The 21005-nt window shown below is 36.2% G+C and overlaps 1 long non-coding RNA gene across 2 annotated transcripts in view; it reads right to left on the bottom strand.

Moving 5' to 3' along the window:
• The window catches only part of LOC148944400 (uncharacterized), a 59874-nt gene that overhangs the window by 17607 nt on the left and 21262 nt on the right, over positions 1–21005 (bottom strand). Inside the window, exon 1 of one of the 2 annotated variants that reach the window (XR_016142867.1) lies at positions 18550–18576. The exons of the other annotated variant lie outside the window; for it this stretch is intronic. This is a non-coding gene — a long non-coding RNA (uncharacterized LOC148944400). Of the gene's footprint in view, positions 1–18549; positions 18577–21005 lie in introns of those variants that run through there. 2 annotated transcript variants of the gene reach the window in all.

Below are 21005 nucleotides of genomic sequence, written 5' to 3'. Positions count from 1 at the left end.
AATTAGCTGTTGCTACCCCTCCAAACCTGAATACATATTTCAACCCCAAAAGTGGCATATTCTCTACAATTGACCTACAAATTTTGTCATTAAATATTTTGAACAAAATTTATATAAATAAAATTGATAGTCTGTGTACAGACCACTTTGCTGTAGTTGGCTGCCTAAATGAACCTGCTGAAACTCTATCTCATACTTCCAATTACATCAACACTAAACCAAATTGGTCTATGCTCCAAAATTAGCTAAATGATGAAATTACAAGTTTCAGCCTAATTTCATGCATTTCTAAGACAACAGTTGACAGACATGCTGAAGCCTTGACATCTTTACTAATAAATACAGCTAATCATGCTATCCCCAGGACAACACCTAAGAAAACATTCCCTAAACAAATTCCTAAAGCATGGTGGACAAATGAGTGCCTAAATAAATGGAGAATAAAAAAGGCGGCTAGGACAAAATTCATAAAAAAAAACCATCACCTACTACACATATTAAAAATTACAAGCAGAATCTAATCTAAAAAGGACTATAATAGATGCTAAATATAAATACTGGAATAATTTTGCAAATAATCTCTCTAGAGAAACACATGAGCCAATTATACATAAAGTTATAAGCCACATCTGTGGGAAAAAGACTTCCCCCAAACCACTTTTGTATGAGCTTATACATAATAATACCCATTATGACAATGATAATGAAAAAGCTAACCTATTTGCAACTCTTTGTTAATAAGCTAACATCAGATAATCAAAGCAAACTGTCCCCAATTCCTATGAACCCAAGCTACAAACCATGCCCAGGATCCGAGTACATAACTAATCCATTTTCAATCCAGGAATTGAATAATGCAATATATTAGGACCAAAATTAGCGGCAGCTATGACAATACACACCCTACATGGATAAAGAATCTCCCACATTCATAAAAACAAGAACTGCTAAATTGTTATAATCACGCTTGGCCATCTTCTATGTTCCCCAATATATGGAAATGTTCGTCCCTCCTACCAAACCTAAAGAAAAATAAACCCAAAGATAACCCTGAGTCTTATAGGCCCATAATGATTACTCCTGTGATGGGGAAAATAATGGAGAAAGTGGTCAATCTAAGACTCCTTTGGTTTATTGGAAAAAATAATGTGACCCCACACCCTCAAACTGGTTTCAAGAAACCATTCCTTAACAGATGCATTCATTTTGCTAAAAAATACAATACATGAATCTTTCTAAAAATATAGTATCCTATTTGCAGCTGTTCTAGATTTTGAAGGGGCATACGACAATGTGAACCACCAAATCCTTTTAAACAAACTTTCAAACCTTGGAGTACCCCCTAAGCTAGTATCTTTTATTAAATCCTTCATAGAAGTGCGAAGTTTCATCGTTTGTGTTGGTTCAGCCTCTTCACCCTAAAACACAATAACCAAGAGCCTACCTCAGGGAGCAGTCCTCAGTTGCCTCCTATTTGCCCTATATCTCTGGGACATGAACCTACTCCACACGAATCTACAATATGCTGATGATCTGGTGCTTTGGTCATCTGGCAGCACCTTTCAGATAGCACAGTCAATTCTGCAAAAGTCACTTTTCCAGTTTGAAAAATTCTCTCAACATTCAGATTTACCCATTGCACCCAACAAGTCAAAAATAATCCAATTTCACCGGAAGCGAAACCATGTTAATGCAAAACTAACTCTAAATAAAACAACTATTCCAGAAGATAATCATATTAATTACCTAGGTCTCATGCTTGACCAAAAACTTAATTTTCACCTCCATATTTCAAACACAATAAAAATATGCTATAGAAAAACAAATATACTAAAAAGACTTCTTTCCACATCCTGGGGTTGTAAGGAGAAAACCTTACTCCAGTTTTATAAGTCACATATAAAACCTCATATTGACTATGGGCTCATCGTGTACATGTGCAAAGACCCCGATCCGAAAAATTGAAACAATACAAAATGATATAACACGTCTCACATTTGGTCTTAGGAAACCCACAAGCACCAAGTTTCTGCTTATGGAGAGTGGATTTACAACAATAAGGGAGAGACGTAGCTTTCTCTTGACAAAACATCTTACAAAAATTGAATCAAATAGCTCACACACACTACATAATTGGTTAAGAAATCCAGCCATGTATAGAGGCATTGCAGATGAGTATGCCAATATTCAGAAGAAGTTCCCCATACCAGCAAAGTCTATTGCACCCACTTTCCCCCGATCACCCCATGGAATTGGTCAAGTCCCATAATAAATAATGACTTCTCAAAGGGGAATAAAGATTTAACCCCCATTGCATTTGTCCAGAAAAAAATTTGCAGAACTTAATACAATTACCTATAAAAATCACTTCCAAATATTTGTTGATGGGTCAAAAAGGAATGAGAAAGTTGCAAGTGGTGTTTTCCTTCCTCACCTGAAAATTGCAATGGGCGAGAGATTATATAATAATTTATAATGTCTGCTGAGTTAAATGCCTAATCATGGCAATAGAACACCTTAAGGAAAACCAAACTTTGATTGCAAATTCAAATAATATTATCATATATTTCGACTCTCTATCAGGCCTCGAGTTGCTGGCCTCAGCTCCTCAGTATAGGTTGGACATTGACACTTATCATTGTCTCAGTATTATAGATAATCTTGCTTCAAGTGGCATAAAAACTTATTTTCAGTACATTCCTAGCCACTCTGGCATAAATGGTAATCATCAGGATGATGAAATAGCAAAAATGCTATAAATATTGACCAGCCAAGTGGGAGACCAATCCCAATTAGAGATATTTACTGATGGAGGCTATCAGATATTAATTTTAATAAGATTAATCCTATCCTTTCCCCCTTTCCCAATAAGTATTTTTCTAAAATTTCTCATAGAATTCGTCCTGGAACAAATGGACTAAATTTCCTTGCATTCTCATATAAGTTTTGTAATTGAAGTGGTTCAATTTCCCTGTCCCCTCTTTGCAGGCATTGTAATATGAATAATGAAACAATTGACCATTGCCTATTTGAATGTAATATGCTGACGTCTGTACAACATACCTTGCTTTTTAAACTGTTAAAATGCTTCAGACACCACAAAATCTCACTATCAGCCAAGAGCCTAGCCAACTATACCTGCACACAGAGCACAGAAATCGATATCTATCATCTTATATTTGAACTCCTTGAGTCAAAAGATCTACTGAAAGATATCTGAGAATATCTAATAAATAAGAGACGACCAAGCCAGTAGCTCTGTAGCCCACAGAGTGAAGCAAAAAGAAAAGGGCTAAATAGTACTAACTGAATAGCCCGCCTGCTGTGAATTAGAAGAAGAGAATTTTCTGGCGCCAAATAATATGATCATATATTTTGACTCTCTATCAAGCCTTGAGTGGCTGGCCTCAGCTCCTCACTATAAGTTGGACATTGACACTTATCATTGTCTCAGTATTATAGATAATCTTGCTTCATGTGGCATAGGAACTTATTTTCAGTATATTCCTAGCCACTCTGGCATAAGTGGTAATCATCAGGCTGATGATATAGCAAAAAATGCTATAAATATTGACCAACCAAGTGGGAGACCAATCCCAATTAGAGATATTTAACGATGGAGGCTATCAGATATTAATTTTAATAAGATTAATCCTATCCTTTCCCCCTTTCCCAATAAGTATCTCTCTAAAATTTATCATAGAATTCGTTCTGGTACAAATGGACTAAATTTTCTTGCATTCTCATATAAGTTACCAATTCAAGCGGTTCAATTCCCCTGTCCCCTCTTTGCAGGCATTGTAATATACATAACGAAACAATTAACCATTGCCTATTTGAATGTAATATGCTGATGTCTGCACAACATACCTTGCTTTGTAAACTGTTAAAATGTTTCAAACAACACAAAATCTCACTATCAGCCAAGAGCCTAGCCAACTATACCTGCACACAGAGCACAGAAATCGATATCTATCATCTTATAGTTGAACTCCTTGAGTCGAAAGATCTACTGAAAGATATCTGAGAATATCTAACAAATAAGAGACAACCAAGCCAGAAGGTCTGTAGCCCACAGAGTGAAGCAAAAAGAAGAGGGGTAAATAGTACCAACTGAATAGCCTGCCTGCTGTGAATTAGAAGAAGATTTTCTGATTATAACTGATTGTTTGAATGTAGCGTCTTTTTCCTGCATTGTGATTGATTAACTTTTTGGGCTAAATGGTTTCAGCCAATCAGATGTGGCTAAATTTTTCCAATAATTTGTACATTTAAAGTGATTTTTAGGACTATTAAAGAATCCATCAGATTCAAATAGGGAGGAATTGTTGGCATTTTCTCTTTTGAAGAAATTAACCTAGGCTATCTGAGGTTAGAAATATTAATCATAAATTTACCTGGGCTTGCTTTAATAAATTGAATATAGCTGTAGGCCTATATATAGGGGTGGGGGCTAGAATTTATTTCTGAAAAAAATCATTTTTATATTTGTAAAGAGCATAAAAAAAGGCATCAAGTGAGTGGTATATTCACTTTAGTTGAAACTCAATAATATGATTTGGTAAATATTTACCATAACCATCACATTGGATTGGGGGTAAAGTTCTACCAAATCATTTTATTGAGTTAGGACTAAAGTGAATACACCATTCGATGCCTTTTTTCATGATGATTACGAATATAATAATCATTTCTATCGGAAATGAATTTCAGCCCCCCCCCCCCTATATATACCAATTAAGGGTTAGGTTAGGTATATACAAGGGGGCGGGGCTAAAATTCCTTTCCGATAGAAATGATTATTATATTTGCAATCAGCATAAAAAAAGGCATGGAATGGTGTATTCACTTTATTCCTAACTCAATAATATGATTTGGTAGAACTTTACTGGATTGGGTACCGGGCGTGCAAACATTAGTGGAATGGATGGCTGACACTGCAGAAAAACAAGCATCCGTAAAAGACAGGCAAACATTTGTAGTTATCACACCCAGGATGGTTAATAAAATTGGAATAGTGATAAAGAAATTGAGAATAAAGATATTCAAGGACAGCCGTGTGTTCTCAACAAATATGTTAGTTATACGAAAGAAAGAAAGGCAATTTAAAAAGAAAATATATGGACTGCTAAGTAAATCTGAAGCCAGGGTGATATTCAGACTAAGGTCAGGTCATGCAGGAATTCAGAAATATAGAGCCCGTTTTAATAATGAATATCTTAGATGTGCATTTTGTGGAAATGAGGAAACGGTAAAACATCTGTTATTTGAATGTGCAGGAACAGAAGACAGGAGGAAGGATATTAGACAGTTTAATAGAGAAAAAGAATTTGACAGAGTAGTGACATACTAAGTGAAGCTTGAACAGTGACTGTGCTGATGGACTTAAGCTGATATGCAAGTTTTTAAAGGATATTAATCGGATGCATCTTATATAAACCAAGTGATTACAATAAGCCTTCTGAGCCCTTGCAGGAAGAGAGGAGAGACCATCCATTTCAATACTAAACCAAATGTAATACTTACCAGAAAAGATTAAAAGGGATAAATGCACTGTGTCCCCATTGCCATTCAGCCCCTGAACCCCTGTATGTTGAATTCTTCTTCTTCTATTTTACAGCAGGCGGGCTTTTCAGTTGATACTTCTTCTTCTATTTAACAGCAGGCAGGCTTTTCAGTAATACTATTTAGCCCTTTTCCTTTTACTTCACTCTTTGGGCTACAGAGCTACTGGCTTGATCGCCTCATATTTATTAGATATCTTTCAGTAGGTCTTTCGACTCTAGGAGTTCAAATATAAGATGATAGATGTCGAATTCTATGCTCTGTGTGCAGGTATAGTTGGCTAGGCTCTTGGCTGATAGTGAGATTTTGTGGTGTTTGAAGCATTTTAACAGTTTACAAAGCAAGATATGTTGTGCAGATGTCAGCATATTACATTCAAATACACAATGTTCAATAGTTTCATTATTCATATTACTAGGTCTGCAAAGACGACGCAGGGGAATTGAACCACATGAATTAGAAATCTCATACGAGGCTGCGAGAAAATTTAGACCATTGGTTTCATAATACATTCTATTATAAATTTTATAAAAATACTTATTGGGAAAGGGGGAAAGGCTAGGATTATTTTTATTAAAATTAATATCTGATAGTCTCCATCGGTAAATATCTCTAATGGAGATTGGTCTCCCACTTGGCTGGTCAATATTTATAGCATTTTTGGCTATTTCATCAACCTGATGATTACCACTTATACCAGAATGGCTAGGAATATACTGAAAATAAGTTCTTATGCCACTTGAAAAAAGATTATCTATAATACTGAGACAATGATATGTGTCAATATCCAGCTTATACTGAGGAGCTGAAGACAGCAACTCAAGGCTTGATAAAGAGTCAGAACAAACTATAATATTATTTGAATTAGCAATCAAGGGTTTATTTTCCATAAGGTGTTCTAATGCCATGATTATGGCATTTAACTCTGCAGAAATTATAGATACATTATTATACAATCTCTCACCCATTGCAATTTTCAGGTGAGGAAGGAACGCACCACTTGCTACCTTCTCATTCATTTTGGACCCATCAACAAATATTTGGAAATGGTTTTTATAAGTAATTGTATTAAGTTCAGCAAATTTTTTTTGGACAAAAGCAATGGGGGTTAAATCTTTAGTCCACTTTGAGAAATCAGTATTTATTATGGGGATTGACCAATTCCATGGAGGGGATTTGGGGAAAGTACGTGCAATAGACTTTGCGGGTACAGGGAACTACTTCTGAATATTGGCATACTCATCTGCAATGCCTCTATACATGGCTGGATTTCTTAACCAATTATGTAGGGTGTGTGGGCTATTTGATTCAATTTTTGTAAGATGTTTTAGCAAGAGAAAGTTACGTCTCTCCCTTATTGTTGTTAATCCACTCTCCATAAGCAGAAACTTGGTGCTTTTGGGTTTCCTAAGACCAAATATGAGATGTATTATATTGTTTTGTATTGTTTCAATTTTTTGCATCTGGGTCTTTGCACATGCACCACAGACGATGAGCCCATAGTCAATATAGGGTCTTATATGTGATTTAAAAAACTAGAGTAAGGTTTTCTCCTTACAGACCCAGGGTGTAGAAAGAAGTCTTTTTAGTGTAATTGTTTTTCTGTAGCATTTTTTTATTGTATTTGAAATATGTAGGTGGAAATTAAATTTTTGGTAAAGCATGAGACCTAGGTAATTAATATGATTATCTTCTAGAATAGTTGTTCCATTTAAAGTTAGTCTCGCATTAACATGATTTCGCTTTCGTTGAAATTGGATAATTTTTTACTTGGTAGGTTTAATGGGTAAATAAGAGGCAATCAAGCCAGTAGCTCTGTAGCCCACAGAGTGAAGCAAAAGGAAAAGGGCTAAATAGTATTACTGAAAAGCCTGCCTGCTGTTAAATAGAAGAAGAAGTATCAACTGAAAAGCCCCACTGCTGTAAAATAGAAGAAGAAGAATTCAACATACAGGGGTTCAGGGGCTGAATGGCAATGGGGACACAGTACATTTATCCCTTTTAATCTTTTCTGGTAAGTATTACATATGGTTTATTATTGAAATGGATGGTTCCTCCTCTCTTCCTGCAAGGGCTCAGAAGGCTTATTGTAATCACTTGGTTTATATAAGATGCATCCGATTAATATCCTTTAAAAACTTGCATATCAGCTTAAGTCCATCAGCACAGTCACTGTTCAAGCTTCACTTAGTATGTCACTACTCTGTCAAATTCTCTTTTCTCTATTAAACTGTCTAATATCCTTCCTCCTGTCTTCTGTTCCTGTACATTAAAATAACAGATGTTTTACCGTTTCCTCATTTCCACAAAATGCACATCTAAGATATTCATTATTAAAACGGGCTCTATTTTTCTGAATTCCTGCATGACCTGACCTTAGTCTGAATATCACCCTGGCTTCAGATTTACTTAGCAGTCCATATATTTTCTTTTTAAATTGCCTTTCTTTCTTTCGTATAACTAACATATTTGTTGAGAACACACGGCTGTCCTTGAATATCTTTATTCTCAATTTCTTTATCACTATTCCAATTTGATTAACCATCCTGGGTGTGATACCTACAAATGTTTGCCTGTCTTTTATGGATGCTTGTTTTGCTGCAGTGTCAGCCATTTCATTTCCACTAATGTTTGCATGCCCCGGTACCCAATCCAGTAAAGTTCTACCAAATCATATTATTGAGTTAGGAATAAAGTGAATACACCATTCGATGGCTTTTTTTTATGCTGATTGCAAATATAATAATCATTTCTATCGGAAATGAATTTTAGCCCCTCCCCCTTATATATACCTAACCTAACCCTGAATTGGTATATATAGGGGGGGGGGGGCTGAAATTCATTTCCGATAGAAATGATTATTATATTCGTAATCAGCATAAAAAAGGCATCGAATGGTGTATTCACTTTAGTCCTAACTCAATAATATGATTTGGTAGAACTTTACCCCCAATCCAATGTGATGGTTACGGTAAATATTTACCAAATCATATTATTGAGTTTCAACTAAAGTGAATATACCACTCACCTGATGCCTTTTTTATGCTCTTTACGAATAGAATAATCATTTTTGTCAGAAATAAATTCTAGCCCCCACCCCTATATATAGGCCTACAGCTATATTCAATTTAATAAAGCAAGCCCAGGTAAATTTATGATTAATATTTCTAACCTCAGATAGCCTAGGTTAATTCCTTCAAAAGAGAAAATGCCAACAATTCCTCCCTATTTGAATCTGATGGATTCAATAATGGTTCTAAAAATCACTTTAAATGTACAAATTAATGGAAAAATTTAGCCACATCTGATTGGCTGAAACCATTTAGCCCAAAATGTTAACCTATCACAATGCAGGAAAAAGACGCTACATTCAAATAATCAGTTATAACCAGAAAATCTTCTTATAATTCACAGCAGGCGGGCTATTCAGTTGGTACTATTTAGCCCTCTTCTTTTTGCTTCACACTGTGGGCTACAGAGCTACTGGCTTGGTTGTCTCTTATTTATTAGATATTCTCAGATATCTTTCAGTAGATCTTTCGACTCAAGGAGTTCAAATATAAGATGATAGATATCGATGTCTGTGCTCTGTGTGCAGGTATAGTTGGCTAGGCTCTTGGCTGATAGTGAGATTTTGTGTTGATTGAAGCATTTTAACAGTTTACAAAGCAAGGTATGTTGTGCAGACGTCAGCATATTACATTCAAATAGGCAATGGTCAATTGTTTCATTATTCATATTACAATGCCTGCAAAGAAGGGACAGGGGAATTGAACCGCTTGAATTGGAAAACTTATATGAGAATGCAAGAAAATTTAGTCCATTTGTTCCAGAACGAATTCTATGATAAATTTTAGAGAGATACTTATTGGGAAAGGGGGAAAGGATAGGATTAATCTTATTAAAATTTATATCTTATAGCCTCCATCGGTAAATATCTCTATTTGGGATTGGTCTCCCACTTGGCTGGTCAATATTTATAGCATTTTTTGCTATTTCATCAGCCTGATGATTACCACTTATGCCAGAGTGGCTAGGAATATACTGAAAATAAGTTCCTATGCCACATGAAGCAAGATTATCTATAATACTGAGACAATGATAAGTGTCAATGTCCAACTTATACTGAGGAGCTGAGGCCAGCAACTCAATGCTTGATAGAGAGTCAGAATATATGATCATATTATTTGGCGCCAGAAAAGGCGCCAAACTTCAAATTTTCCTCTTCTTCTTCTATTTCACAGCAGGCGGGCTTTTCAGTTGATACTATTTAGCCCTTTTCCTTTTGCTTCACTCTGTGGGCTACAGAGCTACTTGCTTGTTTGTCTCTTATTTATTAGATATTGTCAAATATCTTTCAGCAGATCTTTTGACTCAAGGACTTCAAATATAAGATGATAGATGAGATTTTGTGGTGTTTGAAGCACTTTAACAGTTTACAATGCAAGGTATGCTGTGCAGACGTCACCATATTACATTCAAATAGGCAGTGGTCAATTGTTCCATTATTCATAATACAATACCTGCAAAGAGCGGACAGGGGAACTGAACCACTTGAATTAGAAAACTGATACGAGAATGCAAGAAAGTTTAGTCCATTTGTTCCAGAACGAATTATGTGATAAATTTTTAGAAAACTACTTATTGGGAAAGGGGGAAAGAGTAGAATTTTTCTTATTAAACATAATATTTGATAGTCTCCATCGGTAAATATCTAATGGGGATTGGTCTCCCACTTGGCTGGTCAACATTTATAGCATTTTTTGCTATTTCATCAGCCTGATGATTACCACTTATACCAGAGTGGCTAGAAATATACTGAAGATAAGTTCTTATGCCACTTGAAGCAAGATTATCTATGATACTAAAACAATGATAAGCGTCAATATCCAGCTTATACTGAGGAGCTGAAGACAGCAACTCAAGGCTTGATGAAGAGTCAGAATAAACTATAATATTATTTAAATTAGAAATCAAGGTTTTATTTTCTATAAGGTGTTCTAATGCCATGATTATGGCATTTAACTCTGTAGACATTATAGATACATTATTATACAATCTCTCACCCATTGTAATTTTCAGGTGAGGAAGGAAGGCACCACTTGCTACCTTCTCATTCATTTTGGACCCATCAACAAAGATTTGGAAATGGTTTTTATAAGTAATTGTATTAAGTTCAGCAAATTTTTTCTGAACAAAAGCAATGGGGGTTAAATCTTTAGTCCACTTTGAGAAATCAGTATTTATTATGGGGATTGACCAATTCCATGGAGGGGATTGGGGGAAAGTAGGTGCAATAGACTTTGCAGGTACAGGGAACCTGGGATACCAAATGAACACTTTTAGTGTCTTTTGGACACTTTTTCACTCTGAGGGACACCGGGACATTATTGGGTCAAAAAAGGCAGCTTTTTGAGAAAAAGGACACTTTTTGGACATTTTTCCAAATCAAAAAATAAATGTATTTATTTTCTTCATTTTTTTTATAAATACGACTATTTGTAATTTGTAGTTTACGTTGACTCTTTGGTAACGTTTTTGGGATTTTTCTTCGATGTTTTTGGGTGCTGTACGAACACTATTTATCAACTGACGAGGAATAGGACCAAAATTCTTAACTAATATGGTATGCTAGAACTATCAAATCCTCCTTTTTCTTCTGTCTTACGGTTGACGTTTGTCATCAAGTCGGTCAACTTCAAGGACCCGCCTACTGCTGGTGGCAGTTTACCAACGCCGCTGAGAAGGCTGGAGAGAAGAAGTGAATGGCCAATCCATGCTGGCGTGTTCCGCGTAAATCCCTGTGGCGTGTAGCCGTGGGCACATGGCTATTATTGCACTACTGTCATAGAAAGAAAAGAGTTTCGCAGAAAAGCTGTGTTGCGGCTCAATTTTATTTATAGCCGCTAGCCAATGCTTCTGTTTTATATTCCATACTTTCAGCTGTGATTTTTTGTCAAACACTGGTCGCCAGTTTCTATCGAGTATAAATCAAGCGAATTTATTTCAATCCGCTTCTCACATTTCTTCTCGCTTTTTAGTTCTCGGAAACGTTATTTTTGCTCAGGGCTACTTCTAAACAGGGTTGCCACCCTGGCCTGGGAGAATTCACGACATCTCAGAGGATAAATTTACTAAATCGTATCTGTTTTTACTAAATGCTCAATTTTTTTTGCGTGTGCGGCTACCGCCGCACGCGCACCATCAAGCATCGATTTTTATCTATAGGAGGATAATCAATAGGATTTACACAATCTTTTTTCCTTTTTTCTTGTTCTTTTTCTCTTTTCCTTATTTTTTTTGTTGTCACAGTATGATTGAAAATTCCGGAAACCTATAAGTTCGAAAATCCTTTTTTATTATTAATATTTGGATGTACTACTGGATATGCGTTATATTCCAGATGTGGTGTATCCAAGACGTCAAAAAATAGTCGGGAATCTTGGATTCTGGAAATCCAGCTGATGAAGCCCGGCTTTAATTTATCAATGGTTTTCAGGTCATAAAATTCAGGTATACTGAAAAATTGAAAAACAATCAACGAAGAAAAACAGCTACAACTCATATTCACAAAGCAATTCAGACGATGGAGTGCTTAGAATCTGAGGTGTGTTTGAAAGTGACGGCTTTTGAAATTTGTCCTCCAGTTTCTGTTTTCAGTTTGAAATTTAAACCCTTCAATTTTGCATTTTTAAGAGAAAATTCGCCAGTTTTAAAAGACTAATTGGGCTGGTCTTTAAATAAGGGATAAGCTGCCTGCCAATATTTCTGACGAATTTTAAAGCAATTAATTTAGGATTTTTTTTTAACTGATTTTTTCTGGATTCTCTCTCGTTCGTATTCAAGGAAATCAAAAACCTATGTCACTAACCTATGCAATCTATGTCACTTCAAAACGGCAATGACGAAATCGGCTACCGGTTTAGTTGTGGAAATATGTAAATTAAAAAGTGCACCTCAAATTGCACTAGGATTGCCAAGAAAAAGAAAACTCATATAACATTGAATATTTAGTTTGAAAAAATATTATTCTGTCAATAGTTTTCATGTCAGGAAAATCATACAAATTGTGAAGTAAGAAGAAAAATATGTGGTGACAATTAAAAAAAAAGTCGCACATAAAAGGCTTTAATCTAACTCGGCCTCATCCGAATTTAAAGTATCCACTAGTGTCGAGTTCTGACTGAAGGGATCTGCTTGTTTCCATTTCTTGTTAGCCCGAGTCAAATCGCTGGGGATCACCCAGTCATGTACTCCAGTTGACGACCTGAGAACAAGTTGTTTTGTTTTCATCAGAGACAAAACACTCGAGACATTTAACCTATTCAGGTTTTTAGTTTTGATGACCGATAAAATCAATAACTGTCCCTCTGCTCCAACAATTAAATGGGGCAAGCTGCAGAGAGTCAGAAAGAACTTGGGCAAGTACTAAAAAAGTTCGTTTGCAACAGCGTCTTTAAAGGGACAAAGCTAAATAACAAACGTAAAAGCTATTATGAGAGTCAGGGAAATTTGTCTGAAAACAAATTAAGCAGGCATACCAGTCCTGATTTTAAATAGTTTGCCTTTCAAAGCTGGTGTCAAGAAGAAGCCTAGAGAAAAGTAGAGATTTTTAGGCGCTAGGGTTGACGCGAAATCGAAAAATGAGAGCAATAGTAGCCATAATATCTAACATAATCGAAATCAGATTTTGTAATGAATGGACCCTAATTTTTTACTGAATTCATGGAAAATAACAAATGTTTTGTTTCCTACAAATCATGACTTTTTACTTCGGGAAATTTGCTAGATCTTTTAAATTTACTAGATTTTTTATTTTATTTTACTAGATCTAGTAAAATCCTACTGATGATGGCAACCCTGCTTCTAAATGTTCAGAAAACGGCAAGATAGATGAGTTGTTAAACAATTTTAACCTCTTGAACAACCATTTGGCTGAGTGGTTAAGGTGATCGACGTCTTTTATTTAACTTTAAAACGATGTAGGTCAAAATAGAAATTTCGTTGCTACAGCCGTTCGTACCTTCTCGCACACAAAGATCCTTAATAGCTACCGAAGATCAAAGACTCGTATCTTTTACGCATAACTTATGAAAATGCCGAAGTGAAAATAAATCTATATGGTTGGTTCTTTCCTTTTCGACTAAGATAGGTAGCGGTATCGATAATCGATATAACATTTCCCTCTGTTGACATTCTCATGACGAATTTTTTTCTGCCATCTCTTCAATTTGAACCCGCACTAAACTTAATTTATAGGTAGTGTTAACGTCAAAGCTGGATATACCTGCAGATCTCATGCAGGTAACAGACCGCTAGGTGGCAGAACTAAGAAGAACGAATTTCACAGGTTTTTCGGCACTTTTTTCACAGGTTTTGAAAATTCATAGCGGCAACCCTGTATTTTGGCTAATTATCTAGAGGGACACTAAAAGTGTCCTTTTTTGGCTGATTTGGACACTTTCGTCCCTAAAAATTTTGGCAACCCTGCAGGGAACTTCTTCTGAATATTGGCATACTCATCTGCAATGCCTCTATACATGGCTGGAGTTCTTAACCAATTATGTAGGGTGTGTGAGCTATTTGATTCAAATTTTGTAAGATGTTTTATCAAGAGAAAGCTACTTTTCTCCCTTATTGTTGTTAATCCACTCTCCATAAGCAGAAACTTGGTGCTTGTGGGTTTCCTAAGACCATATATGAGACGTATTATATCGTTTTGTATTGTTTCAATTTTTTCCATCTGGGTCTTTGCACATGCACCATAGACGATGAGCCCATAGTCAATATGGGGTCTTATATGTGATTTAAAAAACTAGAGTAAGGTTTTCTCCTTACAGTCCCAGGGTGTAGAAAGAAGTCTTTTTAGTATAATTGTTTTTCTATAGCATTTTTTTATTGTGTTTGAAATGATGAGGTTGAAATTAAGTTTTTGGTCAAGCATGAGACCTAGGTAATTAATATGATTATCTTCTGGAATAGTTGTTCCATTTAGAGTTAGTCTTGCATTAACATGATTTCGCTTTCCGTGAAATTGGATTATTTTTAACTTGGTAGGTGCAATGGGTAAACTGAATGTTGAGAGAATGTTTCAAATTGGAAAAGTGACTTTTGCAGCTTTGACTGTGCAATCTCAAAGGTTTTACCAGATTACCATAGTACCAGATCATCAGCATATTGTAGATTTGTGTGGGGGAGATTCATGTCCCAGAGATACAGAGCAAAAAGGAGGCAGCTGAGGACTGCTCCCTGAAGAAGACCTTTTGTTATTGTCTTTTGGGGTGAAGAGGCTGAACCTACACAAACAATGAAACTTTGCAATTCTATGAAAGATTTTATAAAAGATACTAGTTTGGGGGGGTAGTCCCAAGTTTGCAAGTTTAATTAAAAAGATTTGGTGTTTCACATTGTCATATGCCCCTTCAAAGTCTAGGAAAGCAACAACTAGCACATTTTTTTGAGAATGATTCATTTATTGCGTTTGTTAACAATATGAAAGCATCTGTTGAGGAATAGTGTTTCCTGAAGCCAGTTTCAGTGTGAGGGATCATATTATTTTTTTCAACAAACCAGAGGAGTCGGTAATAGATCATTTTTTCCATTATTTTCCCCATCACAGGAGTAATCATTATGGGCCTATAGGACTCAGGGTAATTTTTGGGTTTATTTTTCTTTAGGATTGGTAATAGGGACGAACATTTCCAGATATTGTGGAACATAGATGAAGCCCAAGCATGATTATAACAGTTTAGAAGTTCCCGTTTGTATGAAGGGGTGAGATTCTTTATCCATGTAGGGTGTATATTGTCATAGCTGCTGCTAGTCTTGGTCCTAATATGATGCACTGCATTTTTCATTTCCTGGATTGAAAATGGGATGGTTCTATACTCGAATCCTGGGAGAGGTTGGTAACTTGGGTTCATAGAAATTGGGGGTAACATACTATTGAAGTGGTCAGTATTTGCATTCTTGTCAAATGAATTGCTATACTCAATTAAGTAATAGTATTAAAATATGTAGTTAGATATATTTAAAGTTTGTCTTTTTAAAAGAGTGTTCAGACAGTCTGTTTGAAAAAGGAGATGTAAAAATAGAAAAAAAAAGTTGTCCAGACTTTACATTTTCCAGAAAATAGAAAAATGGAACATTGATGCTTGTCTACATTGAGTTTTTTTTCCCATATATCCAAAAAGTGCTAGGTGTGAATGCGTTAACAGATGTATGTTTTGTGAGGTGGCAATAATTATAGAAATCAATATGCTACTTTTAGATGTTTCAGAAAATCTTTGCATAGGTAAGCTTTTCAAATAAAAATAGCAAAAACTTCATGTCAAATAACATTTGCAAACACATGCCATCACGAGTAATTGGCATTTCATTTTTTTTAACAAAGAATTTATGTATTTAAATAACCAAATATTTTTTATATTCTATACAATAGCATTTTTCAACATTTATCAACTAAACAATGATTATTTTTGTCGCATTTGGTAGATAAAATAGGTAACGGCTAAATTGTCATTGACCAAGAAGCAAAAATAAACAACATGGGCAGACTACCTAATGATAAGAAATGGGAATTTACCTTGAGTAGCAAAACCATTTTCAATTCTAGTTAAAATAAAAAAAAATTGACACTTGTAAAAACGGTTTACCAGCTAGAACCATATCCTTTGCTAAGAGCTGGTATGTGCCGCCTTGAACATAGGCAGACCTCTATGTGAATCTGTGTCCAGTCTGTGTCACTGTCAGCCAGGGGCGTCACTTAGGGGGGGGGGGGGCGTGGCCCTCCCTAGACTTTGAAAGTTTCCTTTTTATTTATATTTTATAGCTATTTTATATTTTAGCTATGTGCTACATTAAACCAGCGAGACTGGCAAACTGGTCTTTTTATTAGTCATCCCTGTGCTTCGTTTTTTTCACAGCTATTAAAGAGGACTATTACCTACGTTATTCTATTACCCAATCCTTGACCGGAAATGTGATTTCTGAGTAGGATTCATTCAAAACTAAGCCCTTGTTTTAGGTCTATTTGCTCAATGTTGTTCTTTTTTTTGCATCTTCATAAAAAAAATCGAAAAGAAAATCCTTGCCCCCCCACATTTTCGTGAATTGGCGCCACTGCTGCCAGCAGGCCTAGCTGCCAGTCCTTTTAGCTTAAACGGTTGCATCTTGACAGTGAAAAGCAGGCTATCAGAACAATGCCTTAAATTTGAAGTCTAGCTTGGTACTTAAACATGTCAGAGCTCCGCTAGGTATAACTGTGAGTCCCCCCCCCCCCCTTAACCCTCTCATAAACTACGGCGACGGAATACGGTGGGTCTTAGCTATATGCCATCTATGTCTAGCCACTGAGTTTTGAAAGTGGCTAGAGTATTAGGCTGTGTTCAGTCTGAAACCCAGACCAAAAGCTGAAGTAACCAGCACAGACACAATAGGTGTGAAAATTCAGAGCTGTTTAAACTATGCCAGTATGCCTAATAGATTCAGTGTTTACTGCTGTAGATCTTAAAAGAACATCAAACATGTCTTAAGTGCTGATAACCTTACAAACATATGAGTCTCAGACTGAAAGCTGGGTATCATGGCTACCTCTTCCCAATAGATATTTTGGCTGTCCAAACCTACCAATTTGTAACAGAGCAACATAAAGTAATTCAATAAAAGAATTAGAATAAGATGATCTAACCTTCGGATGTGGGAAATATCTAGTGCAATCACCAGTGATCATGAGCTATACCACTAGCTTATGGAAACAAATTTGACTTATCTTTAGTTACTTACTCTTTTAATATTAGATAAAGCAATTACAGAGTTATTTGGAGATTTTGATGGAAAAAAAAGTTTTGAACATCACTTTGGATAGCTGTATGGCAAAAATGTCTGTTGTGAAGAATCATTATTTGTGGCCCACTTTAGCTAGAGTGCTGATTCTTTCCGGCTCCGTTTTTGCTGATCTTCTGAAAAATACATAATAAGCACAAAATAGGTACAATAAATATGCATATCAATATGTTTCACTAGTTGCAGGCTGCCAGTCATGCAAATGAAAAAAAAAAGAAACAATTCCCTATGCATAAGAAATAGGTTGAAATTTAAAACTATTAATTATACATGAGAATGCCAGATAATACATACCCTTTTTTACTAACTCAGATGGTAAAGAAATGCGGATAAACACAAATGTTAGAGAAAAACACTTATTGCATGAAATGAGAGGCAAGATATAAAATGTACTCAGCTGTAGGCTATCTTATGAAGAGTCAATGAAAAGACAAATATACAAGAATGAGTACTGAAAAGATGCCAGACAAAACCTTAACTGTCACAAAACGAAATAGAGCATGGTTGAAACAAGGATAAAGTGGCAGATTATTTCCCTCTCATAAAAACAAATTATTTCCTACTGTATATTATTCAGTTGTAAAGTTGCATAGATATTGTCCAGTAGAACCAGAAAATAAACCACTAACTTCTTACTGTATATCCCACTTCTATTGGTTGGGCCTCTGCAACCTACACTACAGGGATAACTAAATTGTACCTTTACCAAAGCCAGTGGCATAGCCAGCTGGCCGAAGGCCCTCCCCCTTAATTTTTTTTCAGTTCTTTTTTCAAAGTTTCTATCACTACAAGAGACCCTGAAATTGCCAGTTTGTAGTGGGTGAAACGGGGGGTAATGTTTGAACTCTTAAGTTGCTGATCTTAAGGAGGCTTTCATGTCTTGAAGATGTTTTCTGACTTTTAATTTAGAGGTGGCCTCACGAAGGGTTTGAATCCCTTCTCCTATGAATTGAATCTATGGGATCTGATTGAGTTTCGTTGCCTCTATCTTGAGATTAAGGAGCACAGATTCAGGACTGCTTGCTATCCTCTGATACTGATTCCCAATGGGAACGTTACCTAGAGTACACGAGAGATCTGACTGACATATGACAATAAAAACAAGAAGATCATAATAAACAATGGTTTTATTGTACTTACATAAAATGACAATTGACAAAGTTAAAGATGACAACTCGGTAAATGAGCATAAAAATTGTCTCTGGATGCTCTCCTAAGACTGTCTTAAAACACCAAATTTTCAGTTTATATCTAATGTAAAACAACTGGTTTGCTGACGTCTCCCATGCGTGGGAAGATACAAAAAAAATTGTCGCAATTAAATGCACGTCTGCATCCGCAAAAAAGGTTTGATGCGCAAAAAAAAAAACATCGTTTATCTGACACTCCCCCTAATTCGTTTCAACTAGATAAAAATGAAGGCAGAAAAACTTTAGATTTCTTCTTGGAAAATTTCAAATGTAGAATTTGCGGACGTATGCTATGCTTTGCGCTATGCTTTGCACGTAAGCCATTACCCTTAGCTTTTGCGAAATTGTAGGGTGCTTTAAAATGATACTTTTTTCAAAAGATACAATTTTTGCTTTTGCGCAAAGGAAACGCTTTTATTAGCTATGCAATACATTGCATGGGGTAATCTAAAACTGGACCCCTCCCCCTGACCTTGGGAAGCCGCCTTAATCACCCAAACGAGAATATTAAAAAAAACAAGGAAAAACTTCTTAATGCTAATTAAACAAGATCAGGTCCTCAAGTGCCCTAACTGCAGTGGTAACCATGCTGCTAATGCTAGAGTATGCCCAGTATTCATGGAGAAGAAAGCAATTGTAACCTATTCCTTCACTAATAATGTCCCCATGAGGACTGCTGCCGAGGTCCTGAAGAAGGGACTTCAAACACAAACCACATACGTCCCTATGGCCCATAAAGACTCCTTCCCTCCTTTGACACCTTACCACCATCCAGTTGAGGACCTGAACAAGAGATATATGACCATGTTTGAAGGTGTTACAAAGCAGATCTCTTATCTGGCTGAGACAATAACATCACTTTGCAAACTAGTATCTCAGATGATGCCAGCTAATCTTCAAAATGCAGTCCTTAGCCTGTCCAACATTGCTGAAAACCTAAACAGAGTTGAATCAAGCCCTACAACCAGTAACAACCCACCCCAAACCAGCAGCCCAAGGCCTCCTGAAAGAAAACGCAAAGGAAAGGAGGCTACACCTAGCCCAGAAGGTAGTAGTAATAAGCTACAAAGACCCAGGTTAGCCCCCTCACACACAAATGACTAGCTCCCTTTCAGTGTTCCAATTAAATATCCGGGGATTTAACAAAGCCAAAAGAAAAGAACTCCAAAATATTTTAGTCAGACACGCTCCTGATATTTTCCTACTTCAAGAAACTTTCTTAAAACAGGAAAATATTGTCCATGATTTCAAGGGGTACAATATTGCCCGTTGGGACAGAGTCCACAAAAAAGATGGTGGCCTACTGTCACTTGTGAAAAATGACCTAGCTTTTAGAATACATGACCCCAGTCCACAAGGGGAAATGGAGGTATGTATAATTGACATAAAACTACTGGGAAGCAATAAGTGGATTAGTGTTGCTATTTGTTATGCCCCAAAGACATATAAATTCTCCCTGAATCAATTCAAACTGATTGTGAATGCATGTGGTCCTGTGAAAATAATTAGTGGTGACTTTAACCTGCACCACAGAATGTGGGATGCTGTATCACCAGATGATCCAATTGCAACCCCTCTAACCAATTACATCCTGGAACCCATAAATAAGTTGTCCCTTGTCACCCCCAAAGACCTAAATACAAGGCTGAACCCTCAGACAGGCAAGTACTCAACCATTGACCTAACTTTCACATCATCAGATATTATAAATAGTGTAGAAATTCAGAAACCCTGTGACTTTGATTCTGACCACGAGGTTCTATCATTAACACTAGAGATCAACCCAGCAAGGTCAAGCTTCCAACCAGTGAAATTCTGGAAATTCCAAGACAAACTCTGGATGTCCTGGAAACACAACTTAGACCAAAAGGCTTCAGAAATTAAGACAAGTGACGAGTCAGTGGAATCATTATCTAATAAGATTACTTCAGTTATAGTAGCTTCCTCATAAAATATATTTGTTTACAAACAACCTCACCCAAAGAGACAAATTTGCACTCCTGTATGTAAAAGTAAATGCCATAAAGCCTACCTACATAATTAAAAAGAAAAAAATAACTTGTCTAGATACCTCTCAATTGAGAATAAAATAGTTTCCAAGCAAAGGACAGCAGAATTCAAAGAGACGCTATAAACTGAGACACAGGAGGGATGGAGAATACTCACTGAAAAGAAATTTGGCCACAATACCCCCGTTCGAGTGTTGCGGAGAAATTTTCAGGTTTTTTCAGGTAAAAAAAGAAGAACACCCATCCCTGCAGAAATACAGATGGGATGGAATGCAGAATTTTCAACCAATGGAAAGATTAATCTCTTCTTAGAAAAGTTTCTGAAAGTATATACACCATCACAGCTCACACACCATCAACTCATTCTCAGAAACAGCACTGGTCCATTTTCTCATTG

Source organism: Artemia sp. Qi Xiang Cuo, chromosome 14 (assembly GCF_049724085.1).
Source record: "Artemia sp. Qi Xiang Cuo chromosome 14, ASM4972408v1, whole genome shotgun sequence".
NCBI lineage: Eukaryota > Metazoa > Arthropoda > Branchiopoda > Anostraca > Artemiidae > Artemia > Artemia sp. Qi Xiang Cuo.
Note: the sequence above shows the minus strand (reverse complement) of the source record. Positions and strands in the feature narration are given on the sequence as shown.